Genomic DNA, 13,739 nt, shown 5'->3' on the forward strand with positions numbered 1-13,739 from the left:
TTCTGTACCGTTGAAGGGATTTTAACCTAACCAAACTTGTTCTAGAGAATCTTTGGGCCCAGGGGAAATAGAGGAAAATTGGAACATAACATGGAAACTCATTTTCTTGTTGTCTTTCCCACTAAAACAGATTTATATGTAGTTCTTCTTGCAACTTTGTTTCTTGTACTCCTTTGATACACCTGAATGGTACTCAACAGGTTTTAAATTCAAAAATAAAATACCAGGTGAGCTATTAAGGCCCCTGGGCCTCTTGTTATTATTTCTACCAGAAAAGCCAAGATTTCAGCCACAAGTAAGAAAAAATAAGATAAATCCAGGTTCCCTTGACGACAGCCTCTTTTGATCGGGGTTAAGTTTAATAGAAAGCCATTTTGTATTACTGCAGATGAGGTGTGACTAGTAAAAGTTTTGATCCAATTTAAAATGCTGTCTCCAAAATTTAAAAAATCTGAGTACTTCATGTATGAAAGACCATGAAACAGAGTCAAAAGCTTTATCAAAATCAACAAGGATCAAAAGTCAAGGAATATTGTTTTCCTTCGTAAAATGCATTAAATCATATAATAGTCTGGTGTTTTCACCTATATACAATGTATCTACCATTTAGAAAACCTATTTGAGTTTCTGATATTATTAAGTCATGTACTTTTTTCAATCTGTTGGCTATACATGCAGATGCTAGTTTGTATTTTACATTTTATAGTGTTATAGGTCGCCAATTCTTTAAATATTGTCTGGGCTTTTCACCCTTAGTGATGCATGTGCTAAGTCACTGTCTCTGAGTTATTGAAAAGTTTATTAATTTGAAAGAAAAAAAAGTTTTGCCAAAAGAATGGGAAAATTCTGCTGCGTAGCCATCAGACCCAGGTGATTTGTCATTTTTCTTCTTTTTTTTTAGAGCTTTAAACAATTTGGATTCTGTAAGTTTTCCTTTAAGGTATATGTGTTGAGAATTTTCTAACACAGTAAAATTGAAATATTTTAAGTATTCGTCTAAATTTATTTGCTCAAGGTTTTCTGAGTGACAATTATATAGATTTATATAACACAGTTCAATTTTCTTTAATATTTCTTTTTGTTTAACAACATAATCTCCATTATCTTTTATATCCACTAAACTGTTTTATTTGTATCTCTTTTTGGATTCTAAACCACAGAAGTATTTTGCCACTTTTTCACCATCTTCAATCCATTGGACCTTTGATCTTTTTGTATACTTTTTCATCTTATCTTTTCTTATGTTTTTTAATTCTATCTGCTTGTTGTGAAGTGAGTTGATATTTAAGGGAGTGCTTTTTAGGTCACCTGAGACTATAAGTGGCATCACCATATCAACTTTGTTTATAATAAAGCGTATAAACGTATATATTTATTGAAATCTGTAAATTATAAAATGAGTCGTAAAACACTAATCACTATATATACCGCTTATATTAGACCTAAACAAGAATATGGTGATATCATTTTTGATAATTGAACTCAGCATGAGGCAACTTTACTTGACTAATTACAGGACTGCGTAAATGAACCTCACACTATAAACTGTATTATGAACTTGGTTGGGACACCCTTGCTGTAAGACGGGAAAACACAGACTTATTCTTCTATACAAAATTCTTTCAGGAACTGCCCCCACTTATTTAACTGAATTAATTGAACCCTTTTTCGACAATATGAACTCATACCTTAAGAAATGAAAGAATCTTTACAATTCCTGTGTGCAGAACAAATACTTATGCCAAAAGCTTTATTCCGTCTACACTTAGATTTTAATGAACTTGCAGCAAGGTTTACCTGACTAACATCACATCACTTTATCAATTTAAACAACTTTTAAGATTTTGATCTACACAGAGATCATCTTACTGAATCACCAACTTGTACCTGTGGTAATGTTCATGAACCAGTACATCATTATTTTCTCATTTGTAACAAGTATGATGAACCACGAAAAACCCTCAAGGATAATTTTTTTGATGTTCATCACAATCACTACACTCTGGATGTACTTATATCTGGCTGTGGTGATTGTGATGAACAAACCAATATAAATATATTTGAATGTACCGCTGAGTTTGTCAGAGCTACACATAGATTTCCACATATGTAATACATTATATGTTTCTGATTTGATATTATGTCTCTTAGATATGAAAACCATCAGTTACGACTGTGCTTCTCCATAATAAACATTGTGTATCATCCTCACCCATGGCTGGATGACCAGTGGCTGATAAGCCACTGTGGACATTTTTGGTCTGTATCCCATGAGTTAAGGGAATCCTGTCATGGATGCGGGATTCGAGGCTCTAAAAAAAATGTAATTTTAGAAAACATATTGAATACACTATTTCATATATTATAACTCTTAAATATTACTATATTATATATAAATATATATTTATATACTCATTGTTACCTTTAGGAGAGAACTAATATAGGCTCTGCCTGTTGTTCAATCCTTTTTCTAAATGAAATAAAATTTGTTGAAATAAGTGACCTATTGCGTGCGTCGTCCGTCGTCCGTCGTGCGTCGGTAAACAATTTATATTTTCGACTTCTTCTCCGAAACCCCTGACCCAATTTCAATGAAACCTTAAATGGCCAAAGGTCAACCAAAATTGTGAATTATATGGTCCCCAGTCCCAAAGGGCATGAGTAGCGGGACCAAGAAGGGTCGGATTGACTAAAAATTCAAAAATCTTCTTCTCAAGATCCAGATATGGTAGAATCAAATACTCTTCATAGATGGACGGGTCTAAAGGTGCTTTACCAACATTGTGATTTTCATGACCCTGGGGTCTCACGTTTCCCCCTAGGGAGGGAGTAAACTTTACTATAGCTTAAATAGGGAAATCCCATTTTGGACCAACATTTGTTTAATTTTCATTGGAACTAATTCAATTTGGGTAAGCATTATCAGTATTGGAAAGCAGTTTGATGATATGCACATATCAGCCCTGACTGACTCCAGGGGGCTGACGGGTGGGGCCAAAAAGGGTCGAATTGACTGAAATTTCAAAAATCTTCTTCTCAAGACCCAGATATGGTAGAATCAAATACTCTTCATAGATTGAAGGGTTTTAAGGTGCTCTACCAAAATTGTAAGTTGTATGACACTAGGGTATCACGTTTACCCCTGGGGGGCAAAATTTATTATGGTGTATATTGGCAAATGATAATTTGGATATAACATGTTGATAACTTTATTGGAATTATAACCCTGAGTTGACAGTTTGATACTTTGAAAATTGTGAGCCAGCCCTACCCCCAAGGACTGTAGGGTTGGGCCCAAAGGAGTCAGTGTGCTAAAATTTCTTCATTTTCCTTGTTTAGAATCAGTGGTGCTAGTTTCAAATACTTTTCAGTCTTAAATATGGATGCTGGATATTGAATAAGGTGGTTTTATTGTTTTTTGTCACTTTGGATAATATTTCTGTTCATTTTTTAAAAACAAATATCAACTCTCTGTATAAATATATCAGAACTCAGGTGACCGTTAAGGCCCATGGGCCTCTTGTTTTAGTAGTGTTTATTTCTGTTATAAGTTCTTATTGTTTCTTGTTTCTTGTCGTTTTCTTGTGTGAAGCATGATATATAGTTACACCTCGGATTTCCTGCAGTAAAATTTATAAAAGTTGGTCATCTATAAGATATGGAGTTTCAATATCTGTTAGGTCATTTATAAAGTTTACTTTACCAATATCAAAGTTGTTAAATTTTAGTTCTAGTGTGATCAGAGCGTGGTCGGTCCTATATCCTGCTTTGATGTATAATTTTTGGTTAAGTTTAAAATGTTTTTAGAAATTAAAAAATAGTTTAGTCTTGCTTGCATTACATTGTTTCTTCTTCTCCATGTCCATCGTTTGGAGTCTGGGTGATTCAACCTAAAGCAATCTACTAAATTGTATGAATCTATGTAATTTAAAAGCTTTAGTTTTGCATGTGGATTAATAATTTCTTTAAACACATGTTCATATAGGGAACGCAATAATATTAAAAAAAACATGATAAGTCACTCTTTTTCCAAGCTTTCGGGCTTAGCCCTTCGTCAGGAATTAAATGTCACCGGACCTCTATGTCACATCTTGACAAACAGGATGAGTAACTATGACGTTGATCTTTATGAAGTCATCACACTGTTACCAGAGTAAGTCTTTTTTTCAATAGTGATATAAAGTGCAAGCAAATTTCCATTATCGCCTTTTATCATTTTGTGTATTTCAAATTCAAAATTATTGTTACACATAATACTGACCCCCCTTTGACTGGTTTGAATTAAATACACAGGTGTATCCCCATTCTGACATGATGCGTTTTCTATATCATTAGTGAAATGTGTGAAACATCAGATCTTCTTTACTTTTTAACAAATCCCCTACAGTTCACCAATGCAATTTTGACATTACCTGACTGTGTCATAGACACTTCTGTTCAATGTTCTTACTTTCATAACGGTCATCCGCTGTGCCTTATAATAAACATGTACAAATGCGTAAGTTGTTGAAGTTATTTATAGAATTGTGCGAATGGACGAGACAGAACGATACAAAAGGTACGATACAAATCAAAACAAAGGAAATCGTAATACTACACGATTTCAAATTGGACATAGTTTATGTTAACGTCATGCTACCACAATTGGTACGCTACCAAAATTGGTACATGGTCATAAAATGGTTCCAATAATACTAAATTTGTTTATTTTGCTCTGATGGTACTGTATAACAATAGAGCTATTTGTCAGCATTACCGCCAAATAATTTTGTTTTCAACGACATTTTAAGAGTACACGATGACTTCAAAGTCAACTGGCAGAAAACCAAGGAAAATGTCGTATGTCGACGATATTTTAGAGGTTTTTGAAGAGATAGATTATAGGCATGTTTAAATGTTGATTTCTGGTCCTTATAACCGTATAATATAAAAGTGTATATATGACAATTGGCACAACAACTAGTAAAAATTAAAACATGGCCCATAGACCGTGATATGGTGTACTAATTTGGGTACTAAACTTGGCCGAAAAACAAATGAAATCTCACTCCGGAATCGGCGTTCTATTTTTAGTTTAATAAATTACTTAGAATCAAAACTTTATCTGAAAACGAACCACTATGGGCAGTCTTTGTCACGAAACAAGTAACATTCCAGATACAAGATTTGGATTTTTAAATATTACCGAAAAACTATGAAAATTGTACCAACTGTGGTAGCGAGGCCAAACACAATATTCTTAATTAATACTAACCGAGACATGAGACTCACCAATCACCTATCGTCAGGGTCTTAAAGCTGATAGTGCAAGATAAAAAGCTTTCAATTAAGATTTACATAATTTGAAATCTCTTTCTGCTATATATATCGTTACTAAGGAAGTGCCTACATTTTAGTTAGTCCTTGCTTGGTAACGAGTATGGGTCTCGCTGGGTATAAAAAGTGCATTATCTGTCAAACCGGTTATTATTCTACAACTGTTCGTCTTGCGATTCAATGCACCGCGCACCCTGATCGGCAACCGATATAGCAAAAACCAAACGCACTCACCTGAAGACTTTAAAATACTGCCAAGCTGGTTGTTACGTATATCATCGTTTCGAAAAGTTTGTATCCAAAATAAAAGGTAAATTACTGAAAATACTCCAATAAATCTCATATTTATCATCGGCCTTTCACGTGCATAGAACTTCACCCCAAAACTTTTTTTTATTATGAACTATTAGTCTTCGTCGTGTAGACGCTTTACTTGCAAAACACGTGTCCAGGTGTGAAGTCAACAATGTGAATTGAACCGTTCTCATGGAAATAATTGAAATTAGAATTGTTTTCACACAGGATGTTATTGCTTGTCGGATATCTAAAAGGTAGGCACATGTACAGCATGGTTATAACGTGGAGTGACACTCTTGGTCTCCTAGATGTTTCCACAAATAGTAGTACTAATAACGGGCAGGGATAAAATATGTAACTGAGGAGAGAGTATTAACCACAGGTTATACTAAAACAACCATAGAGCGTTTTGGACCAGTAGAAAACCATTGTGTATTATACCGTATTTGACCGCAAATAAGCCCCCACCCATAGTGAAAAAAATAGACCAAAAGTAGGGAGAAGGTTTAATTGCGAGTACCAATGTGAGCCGAACTTTCATCAGACATCCTGCCCGAACTAACCCCAATGCGGTGCACATTAGGCCATACACTATTCCGATAGTAAAGAGTTAAAAACAAAAAACACTCTTCAAATACGGATATGTTTGCCATTTTGTTATAGTTTTATGAAGGGCATGGAATTTCTCTTACGAATAGTGTAAATACACATATTTTTTTTGAGATGGAGACAAAATTAGGAAGGGTGCTAAATTGCAGGCACCCACCCTGTTCCAAGGACATTTGCCAAAGTGGGGAGGGGGCTTATTTGCGAGAGGGGCTTATTTTCGGTCAAATACGGTACCTTTTTGGAAATATTGAGCTCTATGGTATATCCATACGTCAATATGGACAGTCAATTATATGGTTTTAAACAATAATGCCTGCACATACATGGTTACAGCATTCACGATACACATCAGTATATGGTTTTAGATCAAGTTTGATATTTGGTACTAGATCTGCTGTATGAGAAAGATTATATATTACGAATAGTTGTAAGACCATTTTTAGACCTCGAAACGCCTTAACAATTAGGAACCAGAGCTGCTTGCTACCTTAGTACATTTATAATAGTATTGGGTTGTACAAGGAAAAAATATCTCATGAGTTATGAACTAGACTGGAGCAGGCTCTTTATATCATATCTTGATGCTTTCTACTTGTTAAAATGTATATCTTTTATAAAACAATGACGTCAGTGTTTCTTGTGTATCGACTTTCGAATTGTGAAACAAAATAGCGACTGAAAATGAAGCTTTGTTGAGATTTCAGACCTAAACTTTGAGATAGGGTATTTCATCAGGACGTAATGTATCTAATTGTTGACAGCAGTCGGTATGTTGCATCTTCTTTGGTAATCACGTGATAAATATTTGCACCCGCAAAAGAACCGCCTTATTTGAATAATCGGAATATCTAGGTTATCTTGTCTAATTTGAAATGCTATGGACACTGAAATAAACACGAAAACACATTATGTTTTACTTGGTAGAATAGATATAAACAACGTATGTTTTATACTCTGTTGGAATATAGCACTCCAGAATGGAAAATGTTGGAACAAAATGGGTAATTCCGACAGAAGCGTCCTTCGTTAAAATATTTTTCCAAATATTTTCTCGCCTTTGTAATATATTCCATCATAACACACAATCACACACAGACGTTATTATATCTCAAATAAAAGAATGATCAAACAGAATTAAACACTACCTGCTGTTCCGGCCAAGACATAACACCTCGTCTCGGGGTGGTGTGACCTTGCGAAACATGATGTCCACGTGAACAGTTATTTGGTTCGGTTTGCATATGGAGGTCGTGCGTTGTTCATTGCGTTCTTATTGATTCAGATACGTGATTCCCAGTGAATTGAAGGGTGGCGATTTTATGATACAGTTTGTCTTGAGTCGTGCATATTTATCGCCCCTTGTCTCACTGAATTCGCTGCTGATGTATACATATTGAGTCTTCAGTGCTTCAGTTTTACCCTCAGATCACTGTTGTTGGATTATCTTGTGTTTATTTCATATGTATTATTTTCTCATTAAAGCCCGGAAAGATGCGGACGTGATTTATACTCATGCCGATAAAAGGTAGTTTACAGCAGCGAAACGATGATCCTTAATTTTTCTATTTTCTCGGAAAGATTCACATATAATTGATGCGTTTCTATAGTTACATTCTTCTACCTCTTTGCTTCCACTTATTATTGCGGATTTTGTCTTTTTATAATCTTGAAAGAGTTACTACATAATGTCTGGTGGTTAAGGCGTCTGACTGTCTATGATCACTTACCCTCAACCACTGGGTCGCGGGTTCGAAGCCGATTTGGGACAGTCGCCAAGTACTGGGTACGGGTTGGGACAGTCGCCAGGTACTGGGTACGGGTTGGGACAGTCGCCAGGTACTGGGTACTGGTTGGGACAGTCGCCAGGTACTGGGTACGGGCTGGGACAGTCGCCAGGTACTGGGTACGGGTTGGGCCAGTCGCCAGGTACTGGGTCCGGGTTGGGACAGGCGCCAGGTACTGGGTACGGTTTGGGACAGTCGCCAGGTACTGTGTACGGGTTGGGCCAGTCGCCAGGTACTGGGTCCGGGTTGGGACAGGCGCCAGGTACTGGGTACGGTTTGGGACAGTCGCCAGGTACTGTGTACGGGTTGGGCCAGTCGCCAGGTACTGGGTCCGGGTTGGGACAGTCGCCAGGTACTGGGTACGTGTCTATGATCACTTACCCTCAACCACTGGGTCGCGGGTTCGAAGCCGATTTGGGACAGTCGCCAAGTTCTGGGTACGGGTTAGGACAGTCGCCAGGTACTGGGTACGGGTTGGGGCAGGCGCCAGGGACTGGGTACGGGGTGGGACAGTCGCCAGGTACTGGGTACGGGTTTGGACAGTCTCCAGGTACTGGGTACGGGTTGGGACAGTCGCCCGGTACTGGGTACGGGTTGGGACAGTCGCCAGGGACTGGGTACGGGTTGGGACAGGCGCCAGGTACTGGGTACGGGTTGGGACAGTCACCAGGTACTGGGTACGGGTTGGGACAGTCGCCCGGTACTGGGTACGGGTTGGGACAGTCGCCAGGGACTGGGTACGGGGTGGGACAGTCGCCAGGTACTGGGCACGGGTTGGGACAGTCGCCAGGGACTGGGTACGGGGTGGGACAGTCGCCAGGTACTGGGTACGGGGTGGGACAGTCGCCAGGTACTGGGTACGGGGTGGGACAGTCGCCAGGTACTGGGTACGGGGTGGGACAGTCGCCAGGTACTGGGCACGGGTTGGGACAGTCGCCAGGGACTGGGTACGGGTTGGGACAGTCGCCAGGTACCACTGGGTCGCGGGTTCGAAGCCGATTTGGGACAGTCGGCAAGTACTGGGTACGGGTTGGGACAGTCGCCAGGTCCTGGGTACGGGTTGGGACAGTCGCCAGGTACTGGGTGCGGGTTGGGACAGTCGCCAGGTACTGGGTACGTGTCTATGATCACTTACCCTCAACCACTGGGTCGCGGGTTCGAAGCCGATTTGGGACAGTCGCCAAGTTCTGGGTACGGGTTAGGACAGTCGCCAGGTACTGGGTACGGGTTGGGGCAGTCGCCAGGTACTGGGTACGGGTTGGGACAGGCGCCAGGTACTGTGTACGGGTTGGGACAGTCGCCAGGTACTGGGTACTGGTTGGGACAGTCGCCAGGTACTGGGTACGGTTTGGGACAGTCGCCAGGTACTGTGTACGGGTTGGGACAGTCGCCAGGTACTGGGTACTGGTTGGGACAGTCGCCAGGTACTGGGTACGGGTTGCGACAGTCGCCAGGTACTGGGTACGGGTTGGGCCAGTCGCCAGGTACTGGGTCCGGGTTGGGACAGTCGCCAGGTACTGGGTACTGGTTGGGACAGTCGCCAGGTTTTGGGTACGGGTTGGGACAGTCGCCAGGTACTGGGTGCGGGTTGGGACAGTCGCCAGGTACTGGGTACGTGTTGGGACAGTCGCCAGGTACTGGGTACGGGTTGGGGCAGTCGCCAGGTACTGGGTACGGGTTGGGATAGTCGCCAGGTACTGGGTACGGGTTGGGACAGGCGCCAGGTACTGGGTCCGGGTTGGGACAGTCGCCAGGTACTGGGTACGTGTTGGGACAGTCGCCAGGTACTGGGTACGGGTTGCGACAGTCGCCAGGTACTGGGTACGGGTTGGGGCAGTCGCCAGGTACTGGGTACGGGTTGGGACAGTCGCCAGGTACTGGCCGTTGGTCGGAGGTTCCGGTCTTCTATCAACAAAACCTGGCATGTCCTTAATGACAATAGCTGTTAAGGTGGCTCCACACTTTCGCAATTAACCTGCAAAATTTGTTTAAACTTTCATATAATGATTATGCAACTATGTAGAGTTGATTTTATGAAAATCTAAACATTCCGATAGTTTGGGGACTTTTTTGGAAAAAATACCAAAAAAATTGAACTTTCGTCAATTTCAATATTTTCCGATTTTTTTGGTGTGTGGCATTGTTCGGAACAATAAAAACAAAAACAAAATTAAAAGAAGCATTTCTAATTAACCTTACAAATATTTTATTTATCGCAAAATATGTAACACATGTTATACAAAGTGTCTTTTATTGAATTTGTACGGATACAAGTGATTATCTACAAGCTAAAAGCAAACAGGAGACAAAGATCTATATATATAGAGTGGGAAGTTGAACAAAATATACACAATGGCTTTATAATTAATGTATTTTACATTTTACAATCAATTTTATCCGGGCGAGAGTTATCTTCCTTGAAAAATATCGGAACTTTTTGCAGAGGGGTGAACTTTACACAATGACAGTTGTCTTTGTTTACATATAACAAAAATGATGGAAATAAATCAAAAATATGATATCAAAATTATCAATTTATTAATATTTAATGGAACCAAATTACTCTCAGTCATGTACACGTTGGACATCATTCCACAGTCCGCTAACTCACGGTATATTTATAATTACATGTCGGGTACATATGTGACCAGAGGCTATTGCATGGTATGCCGTTCTCACGTGCACTCACACATGCATTTCATAGGGATATTGATATTTTACAAAACATTATTTTCACAGAGTAAGTAGACTACATTTGTAAAAACGATTTAATCGACAGAGCGAAACTTGCTCAACAGCGAAAATCGTAAAGACCTCGAGCTTATGAACTCATGTAAGCCCGTGCTATGCACATGTGAGGTCGGTACGTCCGCATTCCATGTGTTTCCTATATGACCTTCTTGAGGTCGTCTGGTCTCATGTCACTGTCTTCCCGTGAGTCTGTTTATGTCTATGAATTGGGAAGCTTTATTCCTGAAGTACGTGTGATTATACATTTCCCGGTAAAATCTCGATACCGGGTGTTGACATATCATCGGCACGCACGTGTACTATTGTTTACCGGTGTTACTATAATTTGCACTACTATATTGTATGCCCGATACGCAATACGGAAATAACGACACGGTGTACATGCACATTTCGATCAAGATAATTGAGGCCGAGCTGTACTTTTTCCGGAAGTACGTCACGAAAATGGACGCAGATGACGATGTGTGGAGCCACCTTAAGAGGACGTAAAATACAAACACACCGAAACCAAACTTAATGTCCAGTCTTTGGTTTTGGAGTGTCGTTGTCCGATGCTTACGAAGAAGGAAACATGTCACATACTTCTTTTCTTTAAGTGAAGTCTCTAAGTAGCGTCTGCCTTTCTCTTCTTGGCCTGGCTGTTGATTTTCTTTACCTTTGGATATTTGAAGTTGATAATTACTGTTTCCGAAATAAATAAACCCGTTTCCATTCACTGAAGATCTGTGCAGAAAATGCATCGTAAAGCATTTGATAGTTGTAAAAATTATTTGATGTAAGACTAGTATGAATGGTATATAAATTTTGTTTTCAACAAAGAGGTAGACGCAATAAAAATACAGTCTATCGTTAAGGCGTCTGTCCGTCTGCAATCAAAAGCTCTCCACCTCTGGGTCGTGGGTTCGGAGCCTATGTGGGGCAGACGCCATGTATTGGCTGAAGGCCTGTTGTTTTCCTTCGAAAACCTTAAACATCCTTAAATGGCCATAGCTGTTAACAGGACGTGGAACACTAACAAACCAAACAAACCCCTACGCCACCACGCACTAGGACCAGCACCTACGTTTTAAAACCCTTTTTGTTTTCTAATGACAAAAAAAAATGAATTTCCATTCTGTATTACCTATCAGGTTTTGAAAAGTGCTTGCCCTATTTTCCAATAAAAAGTGCATCTGAAGTGTGTTGATATGGTATTAATGAGTTTTACATTGCCGCCTGCTCTGAAATCTTAATCGTCGATTAGCGGTAATTAAGGTCAGATAATGAGGCAACATTCCGTTTTGATATTAATGAGATTTTTAAAAAGCAAATTGATCGAATCTAAGCATAACAATCAAGTATCTATTTCTGGTACCAATGTTCTTCCTTAATAAAGTGCTTGAAAATGTCAAGTGCATACAATACAGGAGCTAGTACGTATGTCTTTTAAAAGGATTACTTATAGTCCTCAAGTAGCGTTTAATTGTGTGTAAAATAATATGACGTTATTGTTCCACAACTGCCTATAGTTGCTCCTGTAGCCCGCGTTAATAGATATTTTTATTTATCATCGTGTAACGTATTACCAGGAGGAGAAATATACAAATGTACAAGCATTGAATTATACATGCTAAAAATAAAAATAAATGTTAAAGCACTTCTACGATTATAGGCCATGCTTGCAATTTATGTTCAGGTCGAAAGGTAAAAAGTTAATGCATTATGCAAATAAAACAGCTTCCTTTTGACCGAGTAAAATTAAATCTCATGGTTAATTTCCAGACCAAAAATTGGATTCATGACGCTATGTTTAAGAGTTGTATATATGGCATATATATATCACCCTAAACTCAACCCCTACCCCCACCAAGCTCCAAATTATATTTGCCTTCCCACTAATCAAGTTCCAATACGAAGACACGATAGGTTTGAAACAGACTGCATGCATTTTATTGATATAAGAAATGATGAAATACACAGAGAAAAATACTAAACGAAAATTATATTGAATACAAAATACCGTACCTGAACATAAAAGCCTTTTATCCTTTCTTGCTATGTAGGTGTTTGGCTAGGATAGCTAAAATATGTCTATCCGATGCATGTTATTCGAATAGATGGTATCTCCCACCTACCAAGGACTCGTACCCAATAGAATAGTTACAGTTACAACGATTAGACCACCCCAAACATTTCAACCATCGATATGGTAGATAACAATGTCCCACTACATTCATATATAAGTTATACATAGATATAAGTTTCAACAACCAGAAACAACAAGCCAACATTTCGTGTACAAAGAATTCATGCCGACGTGTCTATTGTGCATCGTCAGTGTTCTAAATATTACCACCGTGGTCTGTTAGTGACCTAAATATGTCAATTTTGTACCGTTATTGACCTAAATTTTTTCCACTGTGGATCTTAATTCACCTAGCTGTGTTCACTATGGCCTAGACTTGTACATAGTTGATCTTTAGTTATCTAGGTGTATCCTCTGTGGATCCTGAGTGACCTAGACAAGTCCAGCATGGACTGTAAGGGACGTAGATACATGCATATTCACCGTGGATCGTTTGTGAACTAGATATGATCACTGTGCATCGTTGATCACATTGATATGTCCTTTGTGGGTCGTTAGAAACCAAGCAGCTGATCGTTAATTTCCAAGGTGTGTCTTTCGTGGATCTTAAGTGACCTAGAGATTCCAATGTGGATCGTTGGTGACCTTAATATGTCAACTCTGGATCCTTAATGATCTAGATATTTCTACCATGATTTGTCAGTGACTAAGAAATGTACACTGTGGATCATTACTGACCTAAATATATCCACTGTAGATCTTTAGTGACTTATATATATCCACTGTCAATCGTTAGTGACCTATTTATGACAACTGTGTATAGTTGCTGACATTGAATTATCCCCAATGGATCGTAAGTGACAGAAATGACCCTTGTGAAATATCTACTATGATTTGTCAGTGACTAAGATATGTAC

The sequence above is a fragment of the Mizuhopecten yessoensis genome, unplaced genomic scaffold (genome assembly GCF_002113885.1).
Source record: "Mizuhopecten yessoensis strain PY_sf001 unplaced genomic scaffold, ASM211388v2 scaffold10635, whole genome shotgun sequence".
In the NCBI taxonomy this organism is placed as follows: Eukaryota; Metazoa; Mollusca; class Bivalvia; order Pectinida; family Pectinidae; genus Mizuhopecten; species Mizuhopecten yessoensis.